The following is a 15649-nucleotide window of genomic DNA, read 5'->3' as shown; positions in this document are numbered from 1 at the left end:
AATGCTACCACACTTGTATGTCAACACATTCTGACACAGCTTCAGTATGTGGTATGAATTCTCTGATACATAAACTTGAACACCCAGGGTTGCTTTCCCTTCCTACTCATGGCCATGAAAGAGAAAAGGATAAAAATAATACTCTAGAAAAATAAGTTTTGTTATGACTACGATCCTCCTATTTCAGAAGGGCTTGTCATTGTGGATGAGTTCTCAACCAGGCACCACTATTCCATGGGAAGGAAAGGTATTTCAACTACATCACCAAAAGAAAAGAATTGAACAACTCCGTTTCAGGAATGAATGAGCCTTCCTTCAGATAACTGCTGTTTCAGGGTGTGTTGAAGAAGCCATGTTAAAGGCCAAAGGGAAAGTTATAGGACCAGACTCTCAGTTACACATAGCTGTTGTGCAGGGAGATACTGTTTCCCTGGACCTGAGTAAAACACAACAATTGCAGGTGGACTCTTCCTGCTATGGTATCAAAGGAAAATGAACCCATGCTGAACCAAGACTAACAACTTAATCACAACATTTTTTGTGTAAATAAAATGACAAGCTATCTCATTAAACTTCAGATTTTCAATATAAAATATTATAATTGATATCATGAAAAGCAAACAGTGATCAAAGTAGGAAGCCTAATTCAGTATTTTAGTTGTAGACAACATTTGCTAGAACTATGCCTTCAAGTAACAGAAAGAAGAAGAGAGAAAACCCATGTTTTCTGGCTGACATGGAGTAGGAGGCATACCTACTTGATTTCATTTCTCTCTTCTATTATATCAAATTCTACAAATGTATGGAAAGAAAATCCTGTAGTCATTTAATCTGTTCACCATGTGGTGAATATTAGGATTGTCTACACTTTGCAGCCATTTAGAATAATGAGACTATGAACATTCATGCCCATGTCTGAGCACACATTCTTATTTAGCAAACTACCTGATAACTTGTTAACTGCAATTTTTTATACAATCAGTGTCTCACTGTGGTTTTCATTTGCAAGCATATAATAAATAGCAATGCTGATTATGGGTTCATTTATTGGCCACTGTGACAGTTTAGAAAGTTGCCCAATTTTACATAGGATAATTCTTTGCTACTGACTTGTAGAAATACTTCATATCATTTGAATCAGTGTCTATTATCATATATATTATTTTTTAAATCTTTTCTTCAATTCTACAAACTATCTTTTCCCTTTTTTGGTGATACACTCTGAAGCACGGAGACTAATTTTAACATAAAAATTCATCTTATTGATCATATTTTTATTATTGCTTGTGCTTTTAAACGTCATTGTCTTAAGATTCCTTACTTGTCCTATGATCATTCTGCCCCATTTTGGTATCTATGAATGACTGGTCACTCTTCAAACTTGGAAGAAAATTAATAAGTAACAGTAGTTAAAGGTTTCTGTTTCTTCCCAACTTGCCAAACCTTGGTAATTCCAAACTGTTAATTACTTTGTCAGATGGTTTCCTGGAGCTTGGTATTTCCTACTACTTGAGCGTATAATTCTCTTACTTAGCTGCTTGTCATATCTACATTCATCTCCTGTGATTAGCTTGCTCATGATTTTTGATATTTATATTTTTTTTCCTTTTCTGTCCTTTTAAAGACATAGACAGCTGATAGTAACCCCACTGCATAAGGCATGTAGCACATTTTCCAAGAATGAGGACTAAATTACTTTGTGGTTTGCTTCCTTAAACTGTTAAGTTTGCCATTATAACATTCAAACAAGTTATGTTTTGCATTTTTACACATTCTTGGAAGTTGAAATCATGTAAATATTTTTCTTCACAGTGTAGATAACAGAATCGACATAGTAGTCAGGCCATCTTAATCTAGGTACTACCTTGTATTGACTTAATGACCCAGGATGTTATTTAAGTCCTGTGAGCCTGCTTCATGATTTATACAATGAAAAAATAGAGCATCAATGCTTTATCTTCATCCATAATCACATTATGCTAATTAGTAGAGCTATAAAAAAGCAAAATTAGCATGTTACTTTGTCACAAGGGAAAGTATTCTTAGGTTTCTTTATGCCTAACCTCTAAAAATAGCAAACACTGTCATAGTAACAGAAATTGTTGACATGTGTATCTCTAAGTTGCAAAAGTACCAATGAATTGTAACAGTTATTGTCTATTATATTATTAATATTTAATATAGCCACAAATATGCTTTATTTCTTTCCTCTCACACTTTGACTATTTTGAAGATAATAAGACAATGATTCATTTAAAAATGAGAGAAATAAAATAATTGGTAGACTAAGAAGTAAAGTATTATAGAACTTCTAGGGCATAATTTTGCCCATGTGTCTTATAAAATAAAAACAGATGATATGGACCTGTAAAACCCTTTCTGGAGGAGATGTAAGAATCAAAACAAGCCACAGAACAAAGGATGAGTTTCTTATTCAGCTTTCAAGACCAAAGTATATACTTACAGGATAAATAATTGATGGAGAGGTAGAAAAATAAGATAAGCACTAAGCAATGTCACCTACTAAAAACAGGAGAACAATTTCCCCCAAGCCTAATGCCATAAAATCCCGTGTGGAAGAGTAGAGGGTGACTGTACCAGCAATGGAAAGGAACAATGAGCACATAATTTTAGCATTAAGAAATGAATCTGAGAGGTGTTAAAACTCACTCTCCAGGAATAAAGCCAGAGATCACATGTCTTCTTTGCAGGCAGAGATATTTGAGATAATTTGCAAGTTACCTCATTAGATGAGTATTTCAAGACGAAAAGGGAATGCTGTGCTATTCTTCCAGGTAGTATATAAATTGTCCTCTAGAATTCAAATGTGGTATTTTAATATTTTTACTGGATATACCTGAATGCTTATGAACAGAAAGATCAAACATAAAAGTAGTGTTTTGTCACGAGCACAAGTGCTTTCAATAAAGTAGAATATAATGAAATAAAGAAGGTAGGCAAAACCTAAGTCCTCAGCTCTGTTTCACTCAGACATTCAAACTGACCCTCTAAGGTGATGATGTTTGTGTACTAAGCCAAATGTCAGATGTTCATGTGACAATACTTGTTTCAGGCTTCTATTCTGCCTCAGTTGTAGTCCTAAACTGAACATGTGAATTCCAAAGACCTAGAACTAACATTTGGAGATTTCAACTCTATTCTACCTCTAGGACCAAGAGTGAGACTTTTGCTAAGTCACCAAAAATATTCACCACTTGCCTCTAACAAAGACAAGGACATATAAGCAGATAACAAAAAGTTTATCAAGACTCTTTCTAGAATGCATGTAGGCACCTCTAACATACCTTGCTACTAGGGTTGGCTTAGGATGTGGGGATGTTTTACACACAATAACACTTTATTTTCTGTTGAAGAAAACCCTGTGTGCCATCATCCCACACACAAACTACTTCCGTTTCTTACTTGAAAGGAAATTCCTTTCAAGGTCTACAGTGCATTAGAGACAGCTGCATTGCTCAGCTTCCTGCATGAACTTCAGAACGCTGCAGATGGGGGGGGTGGGTGCATGGCATGGATCGTGTGGAACGAGACAATGCCAAGCATCCAGTGCCCTTCTCTTCCCACCTTTAATTTGATACGTAAAAAAAGGAAGTCTGGGACTTGTCTGAGTACAGTGTGTGCTATATATGCAGGGGCCCTGAAGGAATACCAAATCCTGAATGCTAATTTAGGAAGGAAGAGAAGTTAAAAAGAGCGCATTTCTAGTTAATGACATTTTAACAACATTCACTATCTATTAACTTCAAAGAGACAACCACACACACACACACACACACACACACACACACACACACACACACACACACACACACACTCCCCGGGTGTGTTTCCATATTGCCCTGGAACTCAGAACTGTTTGTCTGGAAAACTCAACCCTGGACTCAGAACCAGCAAAACAATACTCAACTAAGGTAGTAGGAATTCTGGAACAGGACTTTTCCAGTAGAAGAGAGTTATGACTTGGTTCCTTCCCAGAACGGTCCTCTGCACTGCTAGACAGTGACAAACACATAAATTATTTTCATTGGGAACATGTTTAATGTGACTAGGGGCGTGCACAGGGCTGTAGGCAGGCAGCAATACAGTGCTTTCTGAAGGTAGTTCATGGGACTTTATAAACCCTGAAGACAGCTCCCAGAGCCAGTCGAGTGTTTAATGATTATCAGCAGACAGAAACTGTTTTTATATACTTATGTGTGTAAATCTATCTAACTATCTATCTATCTCTCTATCTATCATCTATCTATCTGTGTGTTCACATTTTACTTACACACACACACCACATACACAAATAAGCAAAAAATCTCAGATTCCCAATAGATTTTATTGTGTCAGAACTCCCTCAGATCATAATGCATTGTTTCAAAGAAAGTAAAGCTTGCTACCTACCCCTTCCTCATCACTGTGAATGATATTTCAATGATTGTGAAGAGTTGTTTTTTTTTTTGAGCAACTAGTAGGTCATACTTTGGTTTTATTAAGAAAGCACTGTAACCTAGCTAAGCAAGTCGCTTCTTAAATAAATGCTATCCCTTTCAAATGTGCAAAATGAAAAGTGCAAATGAAACACTTCTCTGGGTAAGGGGAGGCATCTAGAGATTATCTCTGTAGAAAAAAAAACTAACAAAAAAATCTCCCGATTACAGTGTGTGTGACATTCCCTGAGAGAGGGTATTACCTTGGTGATGTGTCCAGAGTTATCTCTCAGATACTTGCTTCATAGATTTTTAGATAGAGTGCTGGCTCTTATGTTTTGATGAGCTGGCTGCCCATGGCTCAGGGCTGATTCCTTTTCCACAGCCTTGGACAAGAGACAATGGAACAAGACAATCACAGACATCCAGGGCCCCTTCTCTTCCCTCTTCTAACATACATATATACATACATGCACGAACACACTGAGATTTGTCTATGAACAGTAGGAGCTATGTGCATGGCTACTGAAGAAATACAGAATCACCCAAGAAAACCTCAACTTCCATGAGTCAGGGCAAAAGGGGGCACAGAATCACCTGCTTCTGAACTCAGGACTCCTCTGCCACTTTTACCAAAGCTGCCACAAAGAAAACACACTGGCCAACTGCTGTATTATTGTTGGCAGGTATCAAAATTTGCTTAAAACCTTTACAAATGAAATCCAGCTGCTTAAGCTCAATACCAGATGTCTTCAACAATGTGCGGCTTTGATAGATTAAATTGAGCATAAGAGAGAGATGAAATATACGAAAATCTAATTTGCAAGATGTTTGTCATTAAGTCTAGTTTTTAAAAAAACACAGAAAATTACATTTTTCACTGGAAAGGCTAAGTAGTATAGATTAACAGCACACATAATTGCCAGTAAATTGCTTGTGCTAGGAATAAACTGCTTGGTATATACTCACAAATTTCAAGCCAAAAACAATTGAAGGAATGCCATATATCTGTGAAGAAATCATAATTTGTGCTCTTTTTTCTTTATATCCAGGCCTCATAACATGTTTTCACTCAGGGCATAGGAAATTAAGTAGGAACTATTTACTGATATTGTCTGATTTCAATAAACTTCAGCAACCCTATAAAAACATATGTATCAGAAACACGTGTACAGATATGTATAATACAGAGAACAAAGAATGTGATATTAAAAGGCAATTTGTCAGAAGCCTCAACTGAGTGCCACCTGACCTCCCTCTGTGACTGTGTCACATTGAAGCACTTCTCAGGCCGTTTTCCAGGTCACTGATTACCTGATTTCAATAGCAAGGTACCTCCAGAACCACTCAAACTTTCCTACAAAGAGCTGCCAAAACAGCTCTTAATATTGCACGGGTAAATACAGTGTGTTACACATAAAATATCAATTTTGTGGGTTTTTTCTTTCAACACAGACAAATAAGAAGACTGTTACTTTGTAATGGAATAATAACCCAAGCATATTAACTTTAACCAAGGAAAATGTACTCCTGAGACATCAAGTGTGTACCTATTGTTTTAATCACAAAGTAAAATTTGGATCTACTAACCTGAAGGAATTAGTATGTCTCACAGCCACCTCACTGCTGTTTTCATAGACTATTCTTTTATCAACTCAGCATCTAGAATTTCATCATTTTAAAGGAACAAAAAATTTAGCAAACTACACATCTGTCAAGATAATTCTGTAGAAGCACTGAATTGTGATAGCATTATTAGTCTCTTGTTAATTAAGTTCAACAGAGAACTATTCATATTTGAAGTATACCTAATAAATACACTGCTTAGTAGCTATCAGCAATCCAGCATTAATAAGGCGATTCTGGGAACACTCACAGTGTTGTAAGTGACAACAACACATTAAATATTACTTTTTGAAATATTGGAGATACTGTCTAGGGAACTACAGTTCGCTATGCAAGAGATCATCCACCGAGCTACACTCTAAATCCTAAATGTTTCTGATTCTAAGTTAAACCTGAAGCTTCTTTAACAGCTGAATCTGACAGTTACCACCGGACCATCTTGTTATCGGGTGACAAACATTTGATCTGGGTTCATTTGACTATTCTAAGGTCAGTACTAAACAAACTTCCCACTCCAGGTGTTAAAAATAAAAGATACTGAAATATTTATCAGTTAACTCTCAAGGCCCAAGCTGCTCCCCCCCAAATGGCTTGTAAAACCAGAGCCTCTCAACAATGCAGGCCACATGAGAAATGAGAATGTCCAGTAGGGTAGGTACCTCTATACACCATGCAGATGCTATGCACTCAGAAGACAGCTATGAATACAAGACACAGCTTTCCTGAGATGTAAGCTTCCACACCAAGAGAGTGCATATGCCATGAAGAATCATGTTAAAAGAAAATGAAACCTATAGTGAGGGATGATATCAAAAGACTCATTCAATTTAGGCTACTAAGCAAAATTTTAACTGGATGACATGTAAGTAAATAGGCATAGGCAGAGCAGAAAGGGGGAGAACTTTTCAGGTTATGGAAACAACATATCAGAAATGCTTGAGTAAGAAAGGGGTTCTGGATTATCAGTATTTGGGGAACAGGTAGGCAATGGAAAGTCTGTGGGTCTGAAGCCCAGCTGGTGAAAGCAGCTGCAGAGTCTGAGAAATGAATTGTGGGTTATTACTCTCCCTACAGACCTGTGAGTCCCCTTAGGAGTTTGCCACATCTGCATTTAACTTTTCTTCTCTACTAAAATATCTGTTCTTTATAAAAAAATTAACATGAATAATGTGGTGTGTGTGTGTGTGTGTGTGTGTGTGTGTGTTCAAGTGCACATGAGAATGCAGGTACATGTGCATGTTTGTTTACATGTGGAGGGCAGATGTCAATCTCTGATTTCTTCCACAGGCACCATCTACCCTATCGTTTGAGCCAGGGTGTGTCACTGTCATTCAGGAGGCAAGGCTGGCCGGACAGTGACCCTGTAGTGCTGACAAACCTGTGCCATCATGTTCAGCTTTTACATGGGGTAAATCTGATCCCTTTGCTCACTCGGCAGCGCTTTATCCAGACACCCGTGTCCCCAGGCCAGTAATGTGGTGTTTTTATATGCAGAGCTAAGAATGTAACTGATGACAATAACTGAGAAAATTAGTTCCTCCAATTCTTTCAGAGTTAAGCGAACGACAGAGGACTTTAGAACATGAACAGGGTTTTTCTTAGTGCAGAGTCATAAAGTCACCATCACCTCGTGTTTCAATACGACTTTTTCAAGGGAACATATATCTCTTATAAATAACCACTTACAGATGAAAACAGTAGAAGATGAAGAGTTCATCTAGACTTAAGCAGGAGAAAATCAGATCAACAGAAAATTTAGATGATTAAGACCAACTGTCCAGTTAACTGCTGTCACTTTCATTTACTGAAGAAATGTTCAATTTGTTATATAAATGTTAAAAATAAGTCTATGTTTGAAAGGTTATGGAAAAGTGTTCCCACACACTTGTTCCTGAAAGCTCTCAATAGATAAGAAATTTTTAGAATCACTTTGTACTCACTGGCTAACAGAGGACAAAACAGTACTCCAAAGTTCCTAACGCTATTAGGTTCTCAAAGACCTTCACATAGTTGTGATTTAAAGTTTAGGATCACGTATGCCCAGGCATGGATACACATGTAAAACATGCATGGTTATCATGAAAAGATGAAACTAAATGAACTGACTCTACACCTAACAGTTGTTTACCAATCCATAATGGAGAATTTAAATAGAAAACTCTAGTTTGGTCAGTTTCCTCCCAGGTAAATTACCACAGAGATCACGTTACTACCATCTGTGACTTCACCACAGTTTGCCGTTACTGCCGATTAATAGCCCAAGATTAATCTCTGGAAATGCCGCATAATAGCTCCAGTAGAGAACACTTTAAACACATGTATGTGTGCGACAGCTGTGTCGGTCTAACAGTTCAGACTCTGCACTATATTTCGCCATATGGTAACAAGGATCATTTTTCACTTAGAAATATTACCAAAACTTGGTCCCCAACCGGATTACATCCTAGTTTGAGACCACATGTGCACGGACATTTTCACTGCCCTCCTACTTCTAGACTCTCTATTTCCTCCAATTTTGTTTAAATGTTTCATAACAGATTTTCAGACTATACACTGGTGCCAGAAAGGTCAGATACAAATATTTTACACTAGGAAAACTGTATAATATTGCCTGGAAGTAAAGAAACAGGATGTAAAATCTGGGTTATATAAAGCTATAAGGACCTTGGAGACCAAAATCTATTTTTGCTCATTTGGTATAGGAAAATTTTGTATTAAAAAAAGTTCCTACTTCCTCTCTTGTCTATATTTTCTTTCTGTAACTGTCTCCAATAACATAGGAATTCTCTGGAATCAAGTGTTAATACCTTTTAGTTTAATTTTACTAATATATAACGACACTGAGGTTGCAAAGGGTAGAAGCTGTCAGAATTCTTACACATTTATTCAACAGGGATCTGAGTGAAAATTTTACCTTGCTACATGTTTAAGTCTCAGTCCAGACCTTCCCAGGAAGGGCACATTGCTTCTCTCCATGTGTGAAGAAAAATAAACAGTCTACCATTAGTTTTTAGGCTAGTGTATCTAGCTTGTTTGTGATATCACTTAAGTCTTTCAGCAGACCTTTCAGAGTGGCAGAGACCAAAACAGGATTTTAATACTGTTTATATGCTGTATCACGCCTTATGATGTGGATAACTCCCTAGTATGTTTTGACAACAAAGGTCAAGGTGTTTGTGTGTGTGTGTGTGTGTGTGTGTGTGTATGTGTGTGTGTGTTTCTCACTCTAAATCTGTTTGAAGAATTAATGAACACTATACAGATTTTCCCCTTAAGGGTCATATTTTCACTGTTAAAAAGGCAATATCAAATCAAAAGACCTATTTATTAGCTTTCAAAAATTCACTTCTGAAACAGCCGCAGTGTCCCAAATGTAAAAGCTATTGCATTAGAAATCTCTACCAAGAACTATTCTTGCTTCACTTTTTCTAAGCCTCTGTTGGCTCAAGTGGAATATCTAAGATTTATATGGTGGGAAGACTTAGGCTGGTCAGTTACCATACCCACAGGCCACCACCACTGTGTTAAGTACAAAAGAGTTCACCTCCCTTTGACTTCCTCTACTTCACACAATCCAGGGTCACTTTGGGTAGGGCAGCAAGGCTGTACACAGCTTTTAGCAGTGGCACTTTTCACATATCACTTGTCATCATTATGAAACAGTTACTTTAAATGAGGATTTCTATGTCAGCATTTTAATTTTGACTTTGCTGCTGGCTTCAGGGTCATGACTTCATAGATCTGTGCTTCGAAGCAGTTCGTGTATGAGAGAGATGTCTTTATTATCAAATGACTCCAGAGTTAATTACTATAAACCATGTACGTTGTCAATAAATTTTGAAATTTAACCATCAAAGCTTGGTAGTTTCTCATTGGTTAAATTCATAACCCTTATCTAAATCTATATTCATGAAGACGAAACCAATAATACAATGAAGTTTATTTTACACAACATTATTAACAGAAAACTCATCATAAGAAGTTAAAGCCTATTGATGACATCAACCAGGATTTGGCATGCAACACTAAGATTCTTCACAATTTGGTCTTCATAATTTGAAATTCTTCACATCTCCAACTAGTTAACATCCTATTCTTGTATAAACTAATAACAAGTGGTAAATTTGAAAATTATAAAACTTCTGGTACTATTATACATTGAGTATTACTCTAAAGGATTGCATATGCCATTGAGTAATTAAACCAATCTTGTGGGAAATGCAATTATCAGCCCCCCCCCTTAAAGCAGAGAAAACTGAGACATCATAGTTAGCTATTTGAGTAGTCACTCCTAGGATGTGGCAAGCTAAGATTCAAGGCAAGGCATGTTAAACCCAGGGTCCATACCCTCAATTATTGTGCTGCAAGGTAAATGAGTAGAAGCTCAAACACACATGAACACAGATGTATGCTTACACAAATACACATGTGCATACTTGAAATACTCACAGACACAACCACAAGCACACACCCACATGAGCAGGCAGGGAGGAACCCTGGACAGGGATGGCAGTATGACCTTGAAGGCAACAAGGTCTCTCACGCAGATTCTGCCTCCTCACCAGAGAAACAAGAGAGCAGTTATATGCATAACGGTACCTTCTAAACTAGTACTATATGGTTCACAGATTCTGTGTATTGCACGTGGTCTCTGCTTTTTCTTGGGGTAATTTGATGCCACATTGAGGTATTTACATTTAGAGGGAAAATACTAACAGAAAATGCAACATTGGCTTGAGCCTGTAAGTTTTCCCAATTTGAATAGAAATAAGAGTTCTGCCTTACAGGCACCATGCTCAGAGCGTTCCAGAATTATCAAAACTGCCATGTTTTCTTAGATTTTTTTTCTGTTCTCTTCAAGAGATATGAGACTCTATCATCTTTTGGAGAATGAGCTAACAAACTAGATAGATGACAAACCCAACATGTCTTTATAACAACAGCTACGACTGACTTGACTCACATCATCCATCTCTTTTATGTCAGAGCATTTTTCCTTAGAGCCAAGCCATAAAATATAATTTTTAACAGACATGAAAACTCAGAGATTACAAAAAATAATCCTGTCCGTGCCTATTAATCAATAAGAGATAGTCTATGATTAACAGCTCCTGTAAACAGCAGCCTCACTGTGCAAAGTTGAACTATAAATGCACTTCTGTCTTGGTTAGTCCCTTTATCATTTGGCTTAATTTTACAAAGCCATTTTTTCCTCATAAACCTATCATCACTATTGTCACCACCATAGGTAAGTATCTCATATTCATCAAGTTGCCTTCCTACTATAGTTTGTTCACTCTTAAAATTATGATTTTTTATTCAAACAATTAAAGCATTTTAATTACTATATTTTAGTCACCTTGATGTAAGAACAGTTCTGGATGAATTATTATACATCAAACATCTGTTTTCAAATGCAGAAAAAATACTTCACACATTCACAAACTGTAACAACTGCAGTTATAAAGTTAGAGGTTTGCTTAACGTGTCCACACAAAAATTACTCTGGCATTCAAGGTTAACTTCCCGACCTATAAACTCTAACAGAACTAAAATTATAATGGTCAAAACAAAGTTTATTAACGCTGTCATGGTCTTAACTTCTGCATGTACAGAATTTCATAGTTTGCTGAAAATTAGACTCCATACTAGAAGTTTCAAACTCAACTGAAATCAATTCTTGTTAGAAAAGAAAAAAAGAGAAGTTTTAAGTCAGTTTACAATTATCCTAATAAATTACCTAGAGGGTTACGCCAGGGAGAGAAAGTATTAAAAGCACAGAGCGAATGGAAGATGGGGTGGGAAGTTTCAGTCACTGAACTTCTGCCCTTCAGTGTGATAAAAGTCCCGAAATCCCACATGAACTCGGCCCCTGCCGGCACCGCGGTGAAAGGATCTTACCCTCCTGTGTAAAGGCAGAAGAATGATCAAGGAACTGAGCAGCTGCCCGCCTAGATCTGGGAGCCAGCCCACTGCAGGAGAGCAGCCTCCGCGACCTGCTTGCTCTGCCTGGAGCTCCTTGCCTGGCCCCTGCCGATGCTAGGTGTCCCTGCAAGCCGGCCAGCGAGGCTGAGGCAGACCCAAAGACAAGCCTGCTACAAACTGGTTCTGTCACCACAGACTTTCAGCATCACCTCCTGGAGAGAACAACAAAGGCCGAAAGGACCCCTCCCTGATGATTTTCTAAAGAAAAGAGTTTGACCCAGACGCCCACACAGGGCCATTGCACAGGAGGCTCCACCCTGCCCAGGCAGCACCAGACTCCCCTCTTGGGCAGCACCGAGAGAAGTCAAAGCAGCTCATACCAGAGCTTTGCTGCAACCAAAAAAAAAAAAAAGTTTACTTCTGCCAGACTGTAAGAAGTGTCACATTTGGGGCAGGTGGGGGGAAGAAGTCTAGAGGAAATAGTGTTCTTTTCTTGGATGAAATGATGAAGATAGTTGAACACATCAAAGTGGCACTTTCTTCATCTTTCTCAAATGCATCAACATTCAAATAGTAGAGCAAATTACTCTAATCCAAACCCAAACACCGGAAAAGGGTCCTATACCCCATACTACAGATGTCTTAGCCAATACTGCAAGCTACCATTCTCTGGTTACCGACTCATTTGTCAGTTTTCTCTAAATGGCTATTGTTTTATTACCTGCATAGTACTCTGAATATTACTAAGCTTACGTACAAAAATAAATCTGTTAATTCTTTCATTATTTTTTTAAATTTTAACTGCAGAACATTATGTTTTTATAAATATTCATGTTAATAAACCCACGCAGTACAAAGGAATTGGCAGAGCCCACGGGCTCTGCAATGCTACTATAGGTAGGTACACCAGAGTACTTACCAAACCTCATTACTACCTGATCAAGACTTGTTAGAAGAGCTGGGAGATTGTTCCATGGGTAAGAGTGACTGCCGTGAAAGTAAGAGGACCTGAGTTCAAATCCCCCCACCCAACTAAAAACTAGACTTGGCCACAGGTACCTGTGGTCCAGCACTATAGGCAGAGACTGGGCAGACAGATCAGACCCCTGGTTTCTCGGACCAGCCAGGCTGGCAAATCTCCAGTTCAGAGAGGGTCCCTGTCTGAAACAGTAAGATGAAGAGTATCTATAGAGATGCTTGACATCATGTAATAACGTGAAGAGTGGCAGGGACACTCAGCATCATCCTCTGACCAGCACACTCACAAAGGGTCGATGAGTGAATGATCTTGAAACCATTCATCTGGTGCATCACCGTGGCATGCTTCTCTGAGACTCCATGAAACAAGTTTAGAGCAAACACTGACACCTTCCCCATCCTTCCTGAGAACTAAGGACTACTGGTGGAGGAGAGGAGGACTATCGTTTTCTGTAACTGCCTGGCTGCTGGAGGACTGGGGGTGGGGGACTTCTGGAAAAGGGAAGGCGGTACAAGAGGGTAATAGGGGATGGATATAACCACAATACATATCACATGTATGTGTAATGAACATGCAAAGGAATGGAGAAAATCAGGGAAGAGGGGGGAAAGCAGACAAAAAAAAAACAAACAAACAAAACCCACCAGCAGTGGGATCTCTTCAAACTTTCTCTGCTGGGCTCAGAGCCACATCGCCCTGTGAATCTGCTGCCAGTTGGAGCCTAGCCTAAGCTTTGGGCAATGGCTGAATGGCTGAAATGTGGGACAGCTCCACAGTCACAGTCCCCTCCCCCCCAAAAAAGGGCAAAGAGGACTTTCTTCAGAGTTTATACAGCCCTCCCCAACCCCAGAACTCCACCTTTGAGTTAAAAACCAGCTTATTCCAGCAGCTGTGTGTGACTTGGAATTGAATGCCAGCTGAGGAGGATGCACTAATGGGACACTCAGCACCACAGGAAGATAAGATGGATAGTAACAACATCAGGGGAAAAGTGAGGCCGTTTAAGGCAACCCCTCCCAATGCACACTCGTAGGAATTGAGAGTGGAGGGTGGATTAGGATGGGCTGAAGATCCGTGGGCTGGGGACTGATGGATGGACAGGACGCATGTGGCAGCAGAGGGACTGGAAGGAAGAAATTAAATGAGCGGGGCTTGAGCTAAGAGTAATATTTCATTTGTGTAACAGCATGGGGACAAACCTTACTGGAACAGGCAGCTCCTATTCAAAAGTGGCTGGAGAAGCAGCCAGACAGAGTGGAACCAGAGTGTGCAGGACTCTGAATTCAAGCTACAAAGTTGACTCTATATATTAAAGGCTTTTCAGCAATTGACTGCCTTGATGAATAGAAAACAAAGGTTGGGCTTTTGGGTGTAGGATACCCTCAACTCCTAGCTATGTGGGGAGAAATGATAATTAGATTCAAACTGGGAAGATTGTACTTCATCAAGCCATTGCCAATGTGGGTCTCACGTTGAAATCTTGAAAACCACTGCACTGAATCTACCAGTCTACATCGTTTTACATGTGTGGGGTGCCAACAACCAGGCTGTTCTTTAACACACACAATCAAGTCCTAGACTTCGAGGCTCAAGGAAAAATATAACAAAACACCCATGCTTCTCAAAAAATCTGGTTCAGCAAAACGTCCCAACTTTTATATAATTTAATCCTTTCTCCCTAAGGTCTATCATTTCCTCAGAGTTCACATTTTAGTCTGCAAAGTGCAATCTAATGAGGCCTTTCCTAAATCAGTCTTCATGGCTGAAGCCGGATTCACCCTGTTCCCCAATGGTGGTGCTGACCGCCACCAGGCAGTAGGAAGTTGTGAAGTTGTGAAGCTGTCACAGCTAACTCTGCTTTTATTTTAGCTCAAAAAGAAGCTAAAAGTTCTTATTGACCAAAAAGCAACAGCAGAAAAGAGAACAGCCACAGCTTATGTGTTAGGTGTTCTTCAGCTTCTATCAAACAAAAGCGACTTTATTCTGCAGTCAATTTATACACTGAGGTTTTGATAAATGTGCCAGAGGGAGTGATTACTTTTTTTTTGAAACAGAGTTTTTCTATGTATTGTTTTGGAGGCTGTCCTGGAACTCGCTCTATAGACCAGGTTGGCCTCGAACTCACAGAGATCTGCCTGCCTCTGCCTCCCGAGTGCTGGGATTAAAGGCATGCGCCACCACCACCCAGCTGGGAGTGATTACTCTAAGGTCCCATTTGACACTGGGCACCTGAGAGAAGGACAACGAGAGGCATGTGGTTAGCACTGCCCACGTGAGGGTGTGTCATGCTACACATCTGCAGAATTCTTGTACAGGAGGACTCACTCTAAACATGTGGCACCGTGCACTACCATAGGGAAAGTTTATGAACGTAACTGTTTATAAACACTCAGGAGCAGTGAGCCTGTGGTCAGCTGTGACGACTGTAACACACAGTAAGCAACGCGTTCGTACACATTCCAGCGTCCAGTGTAAATGCTGGAAGACATGAGGGAAGAGCCCTGACGGCTCTCACTTATCCTTCTCCTACCCTCTGACAGGAGAATGTTAACTACCCTCCTTCAATAGAGCAAGACACACAGTTGCACTGGCCTCACTATGCCTGCAACAAGTAATGTTATTGTTAAGCAACACAAAGTATGTCTTCTTTTAAAATCAAGTTTTAGAATAATTCAAAGTATAC

The 15649-nt window shown here is 39.1% G+C and overlaps 1 protein-coding gene across 5 annotated transcripts in view; it reads right to left on the bottom strand.

Annotated features, from left to right (window-relative positions):
* Bmpr1b (bone morphogenetic protein receptor type 1B) overlaps positions 1-15649 on the bottom strand; it is a 311257-nt gene that overhangs the window by 69940 nt on the left and 225668 nt on the right. The window contains exon 1 of one of the 5 annotated variants that reach the window (XM_040751706.1): positions 11964-12093. The exons of the other annotated variants lie outside the window; for them this stretch is intronic. The gene's annotated coding sequence lies outside the window, so the exon portion shown is untranslated. Of the gene's footprint in view, positions 1-11963; positions 12094-15649 lie in introns of those variants that run through there. 5 annotated transcript variants of the gene reach the window in all.

The sequence above is a fragment of the Mesocricetus auratus genome, unplaced genomic scaffold (genome assembly GCF_017639785.1).
Source record: "Mesocricetus auratus isolate SY011 unplaced genomic scaffold, BCM_Maur_2.0 Super-Scaffold_100009, whole genome shotgun sequence".
Taxonomy (NCBI): Eukaryota; Metazoa; Chordata; class Mammalia; order Rodentia; family Cricetidae; genus Mesocricetus; species Mesocricetus auratus.
This window is presented reverse-complemented; position numbering and strand designations above follow the sequence as displayed.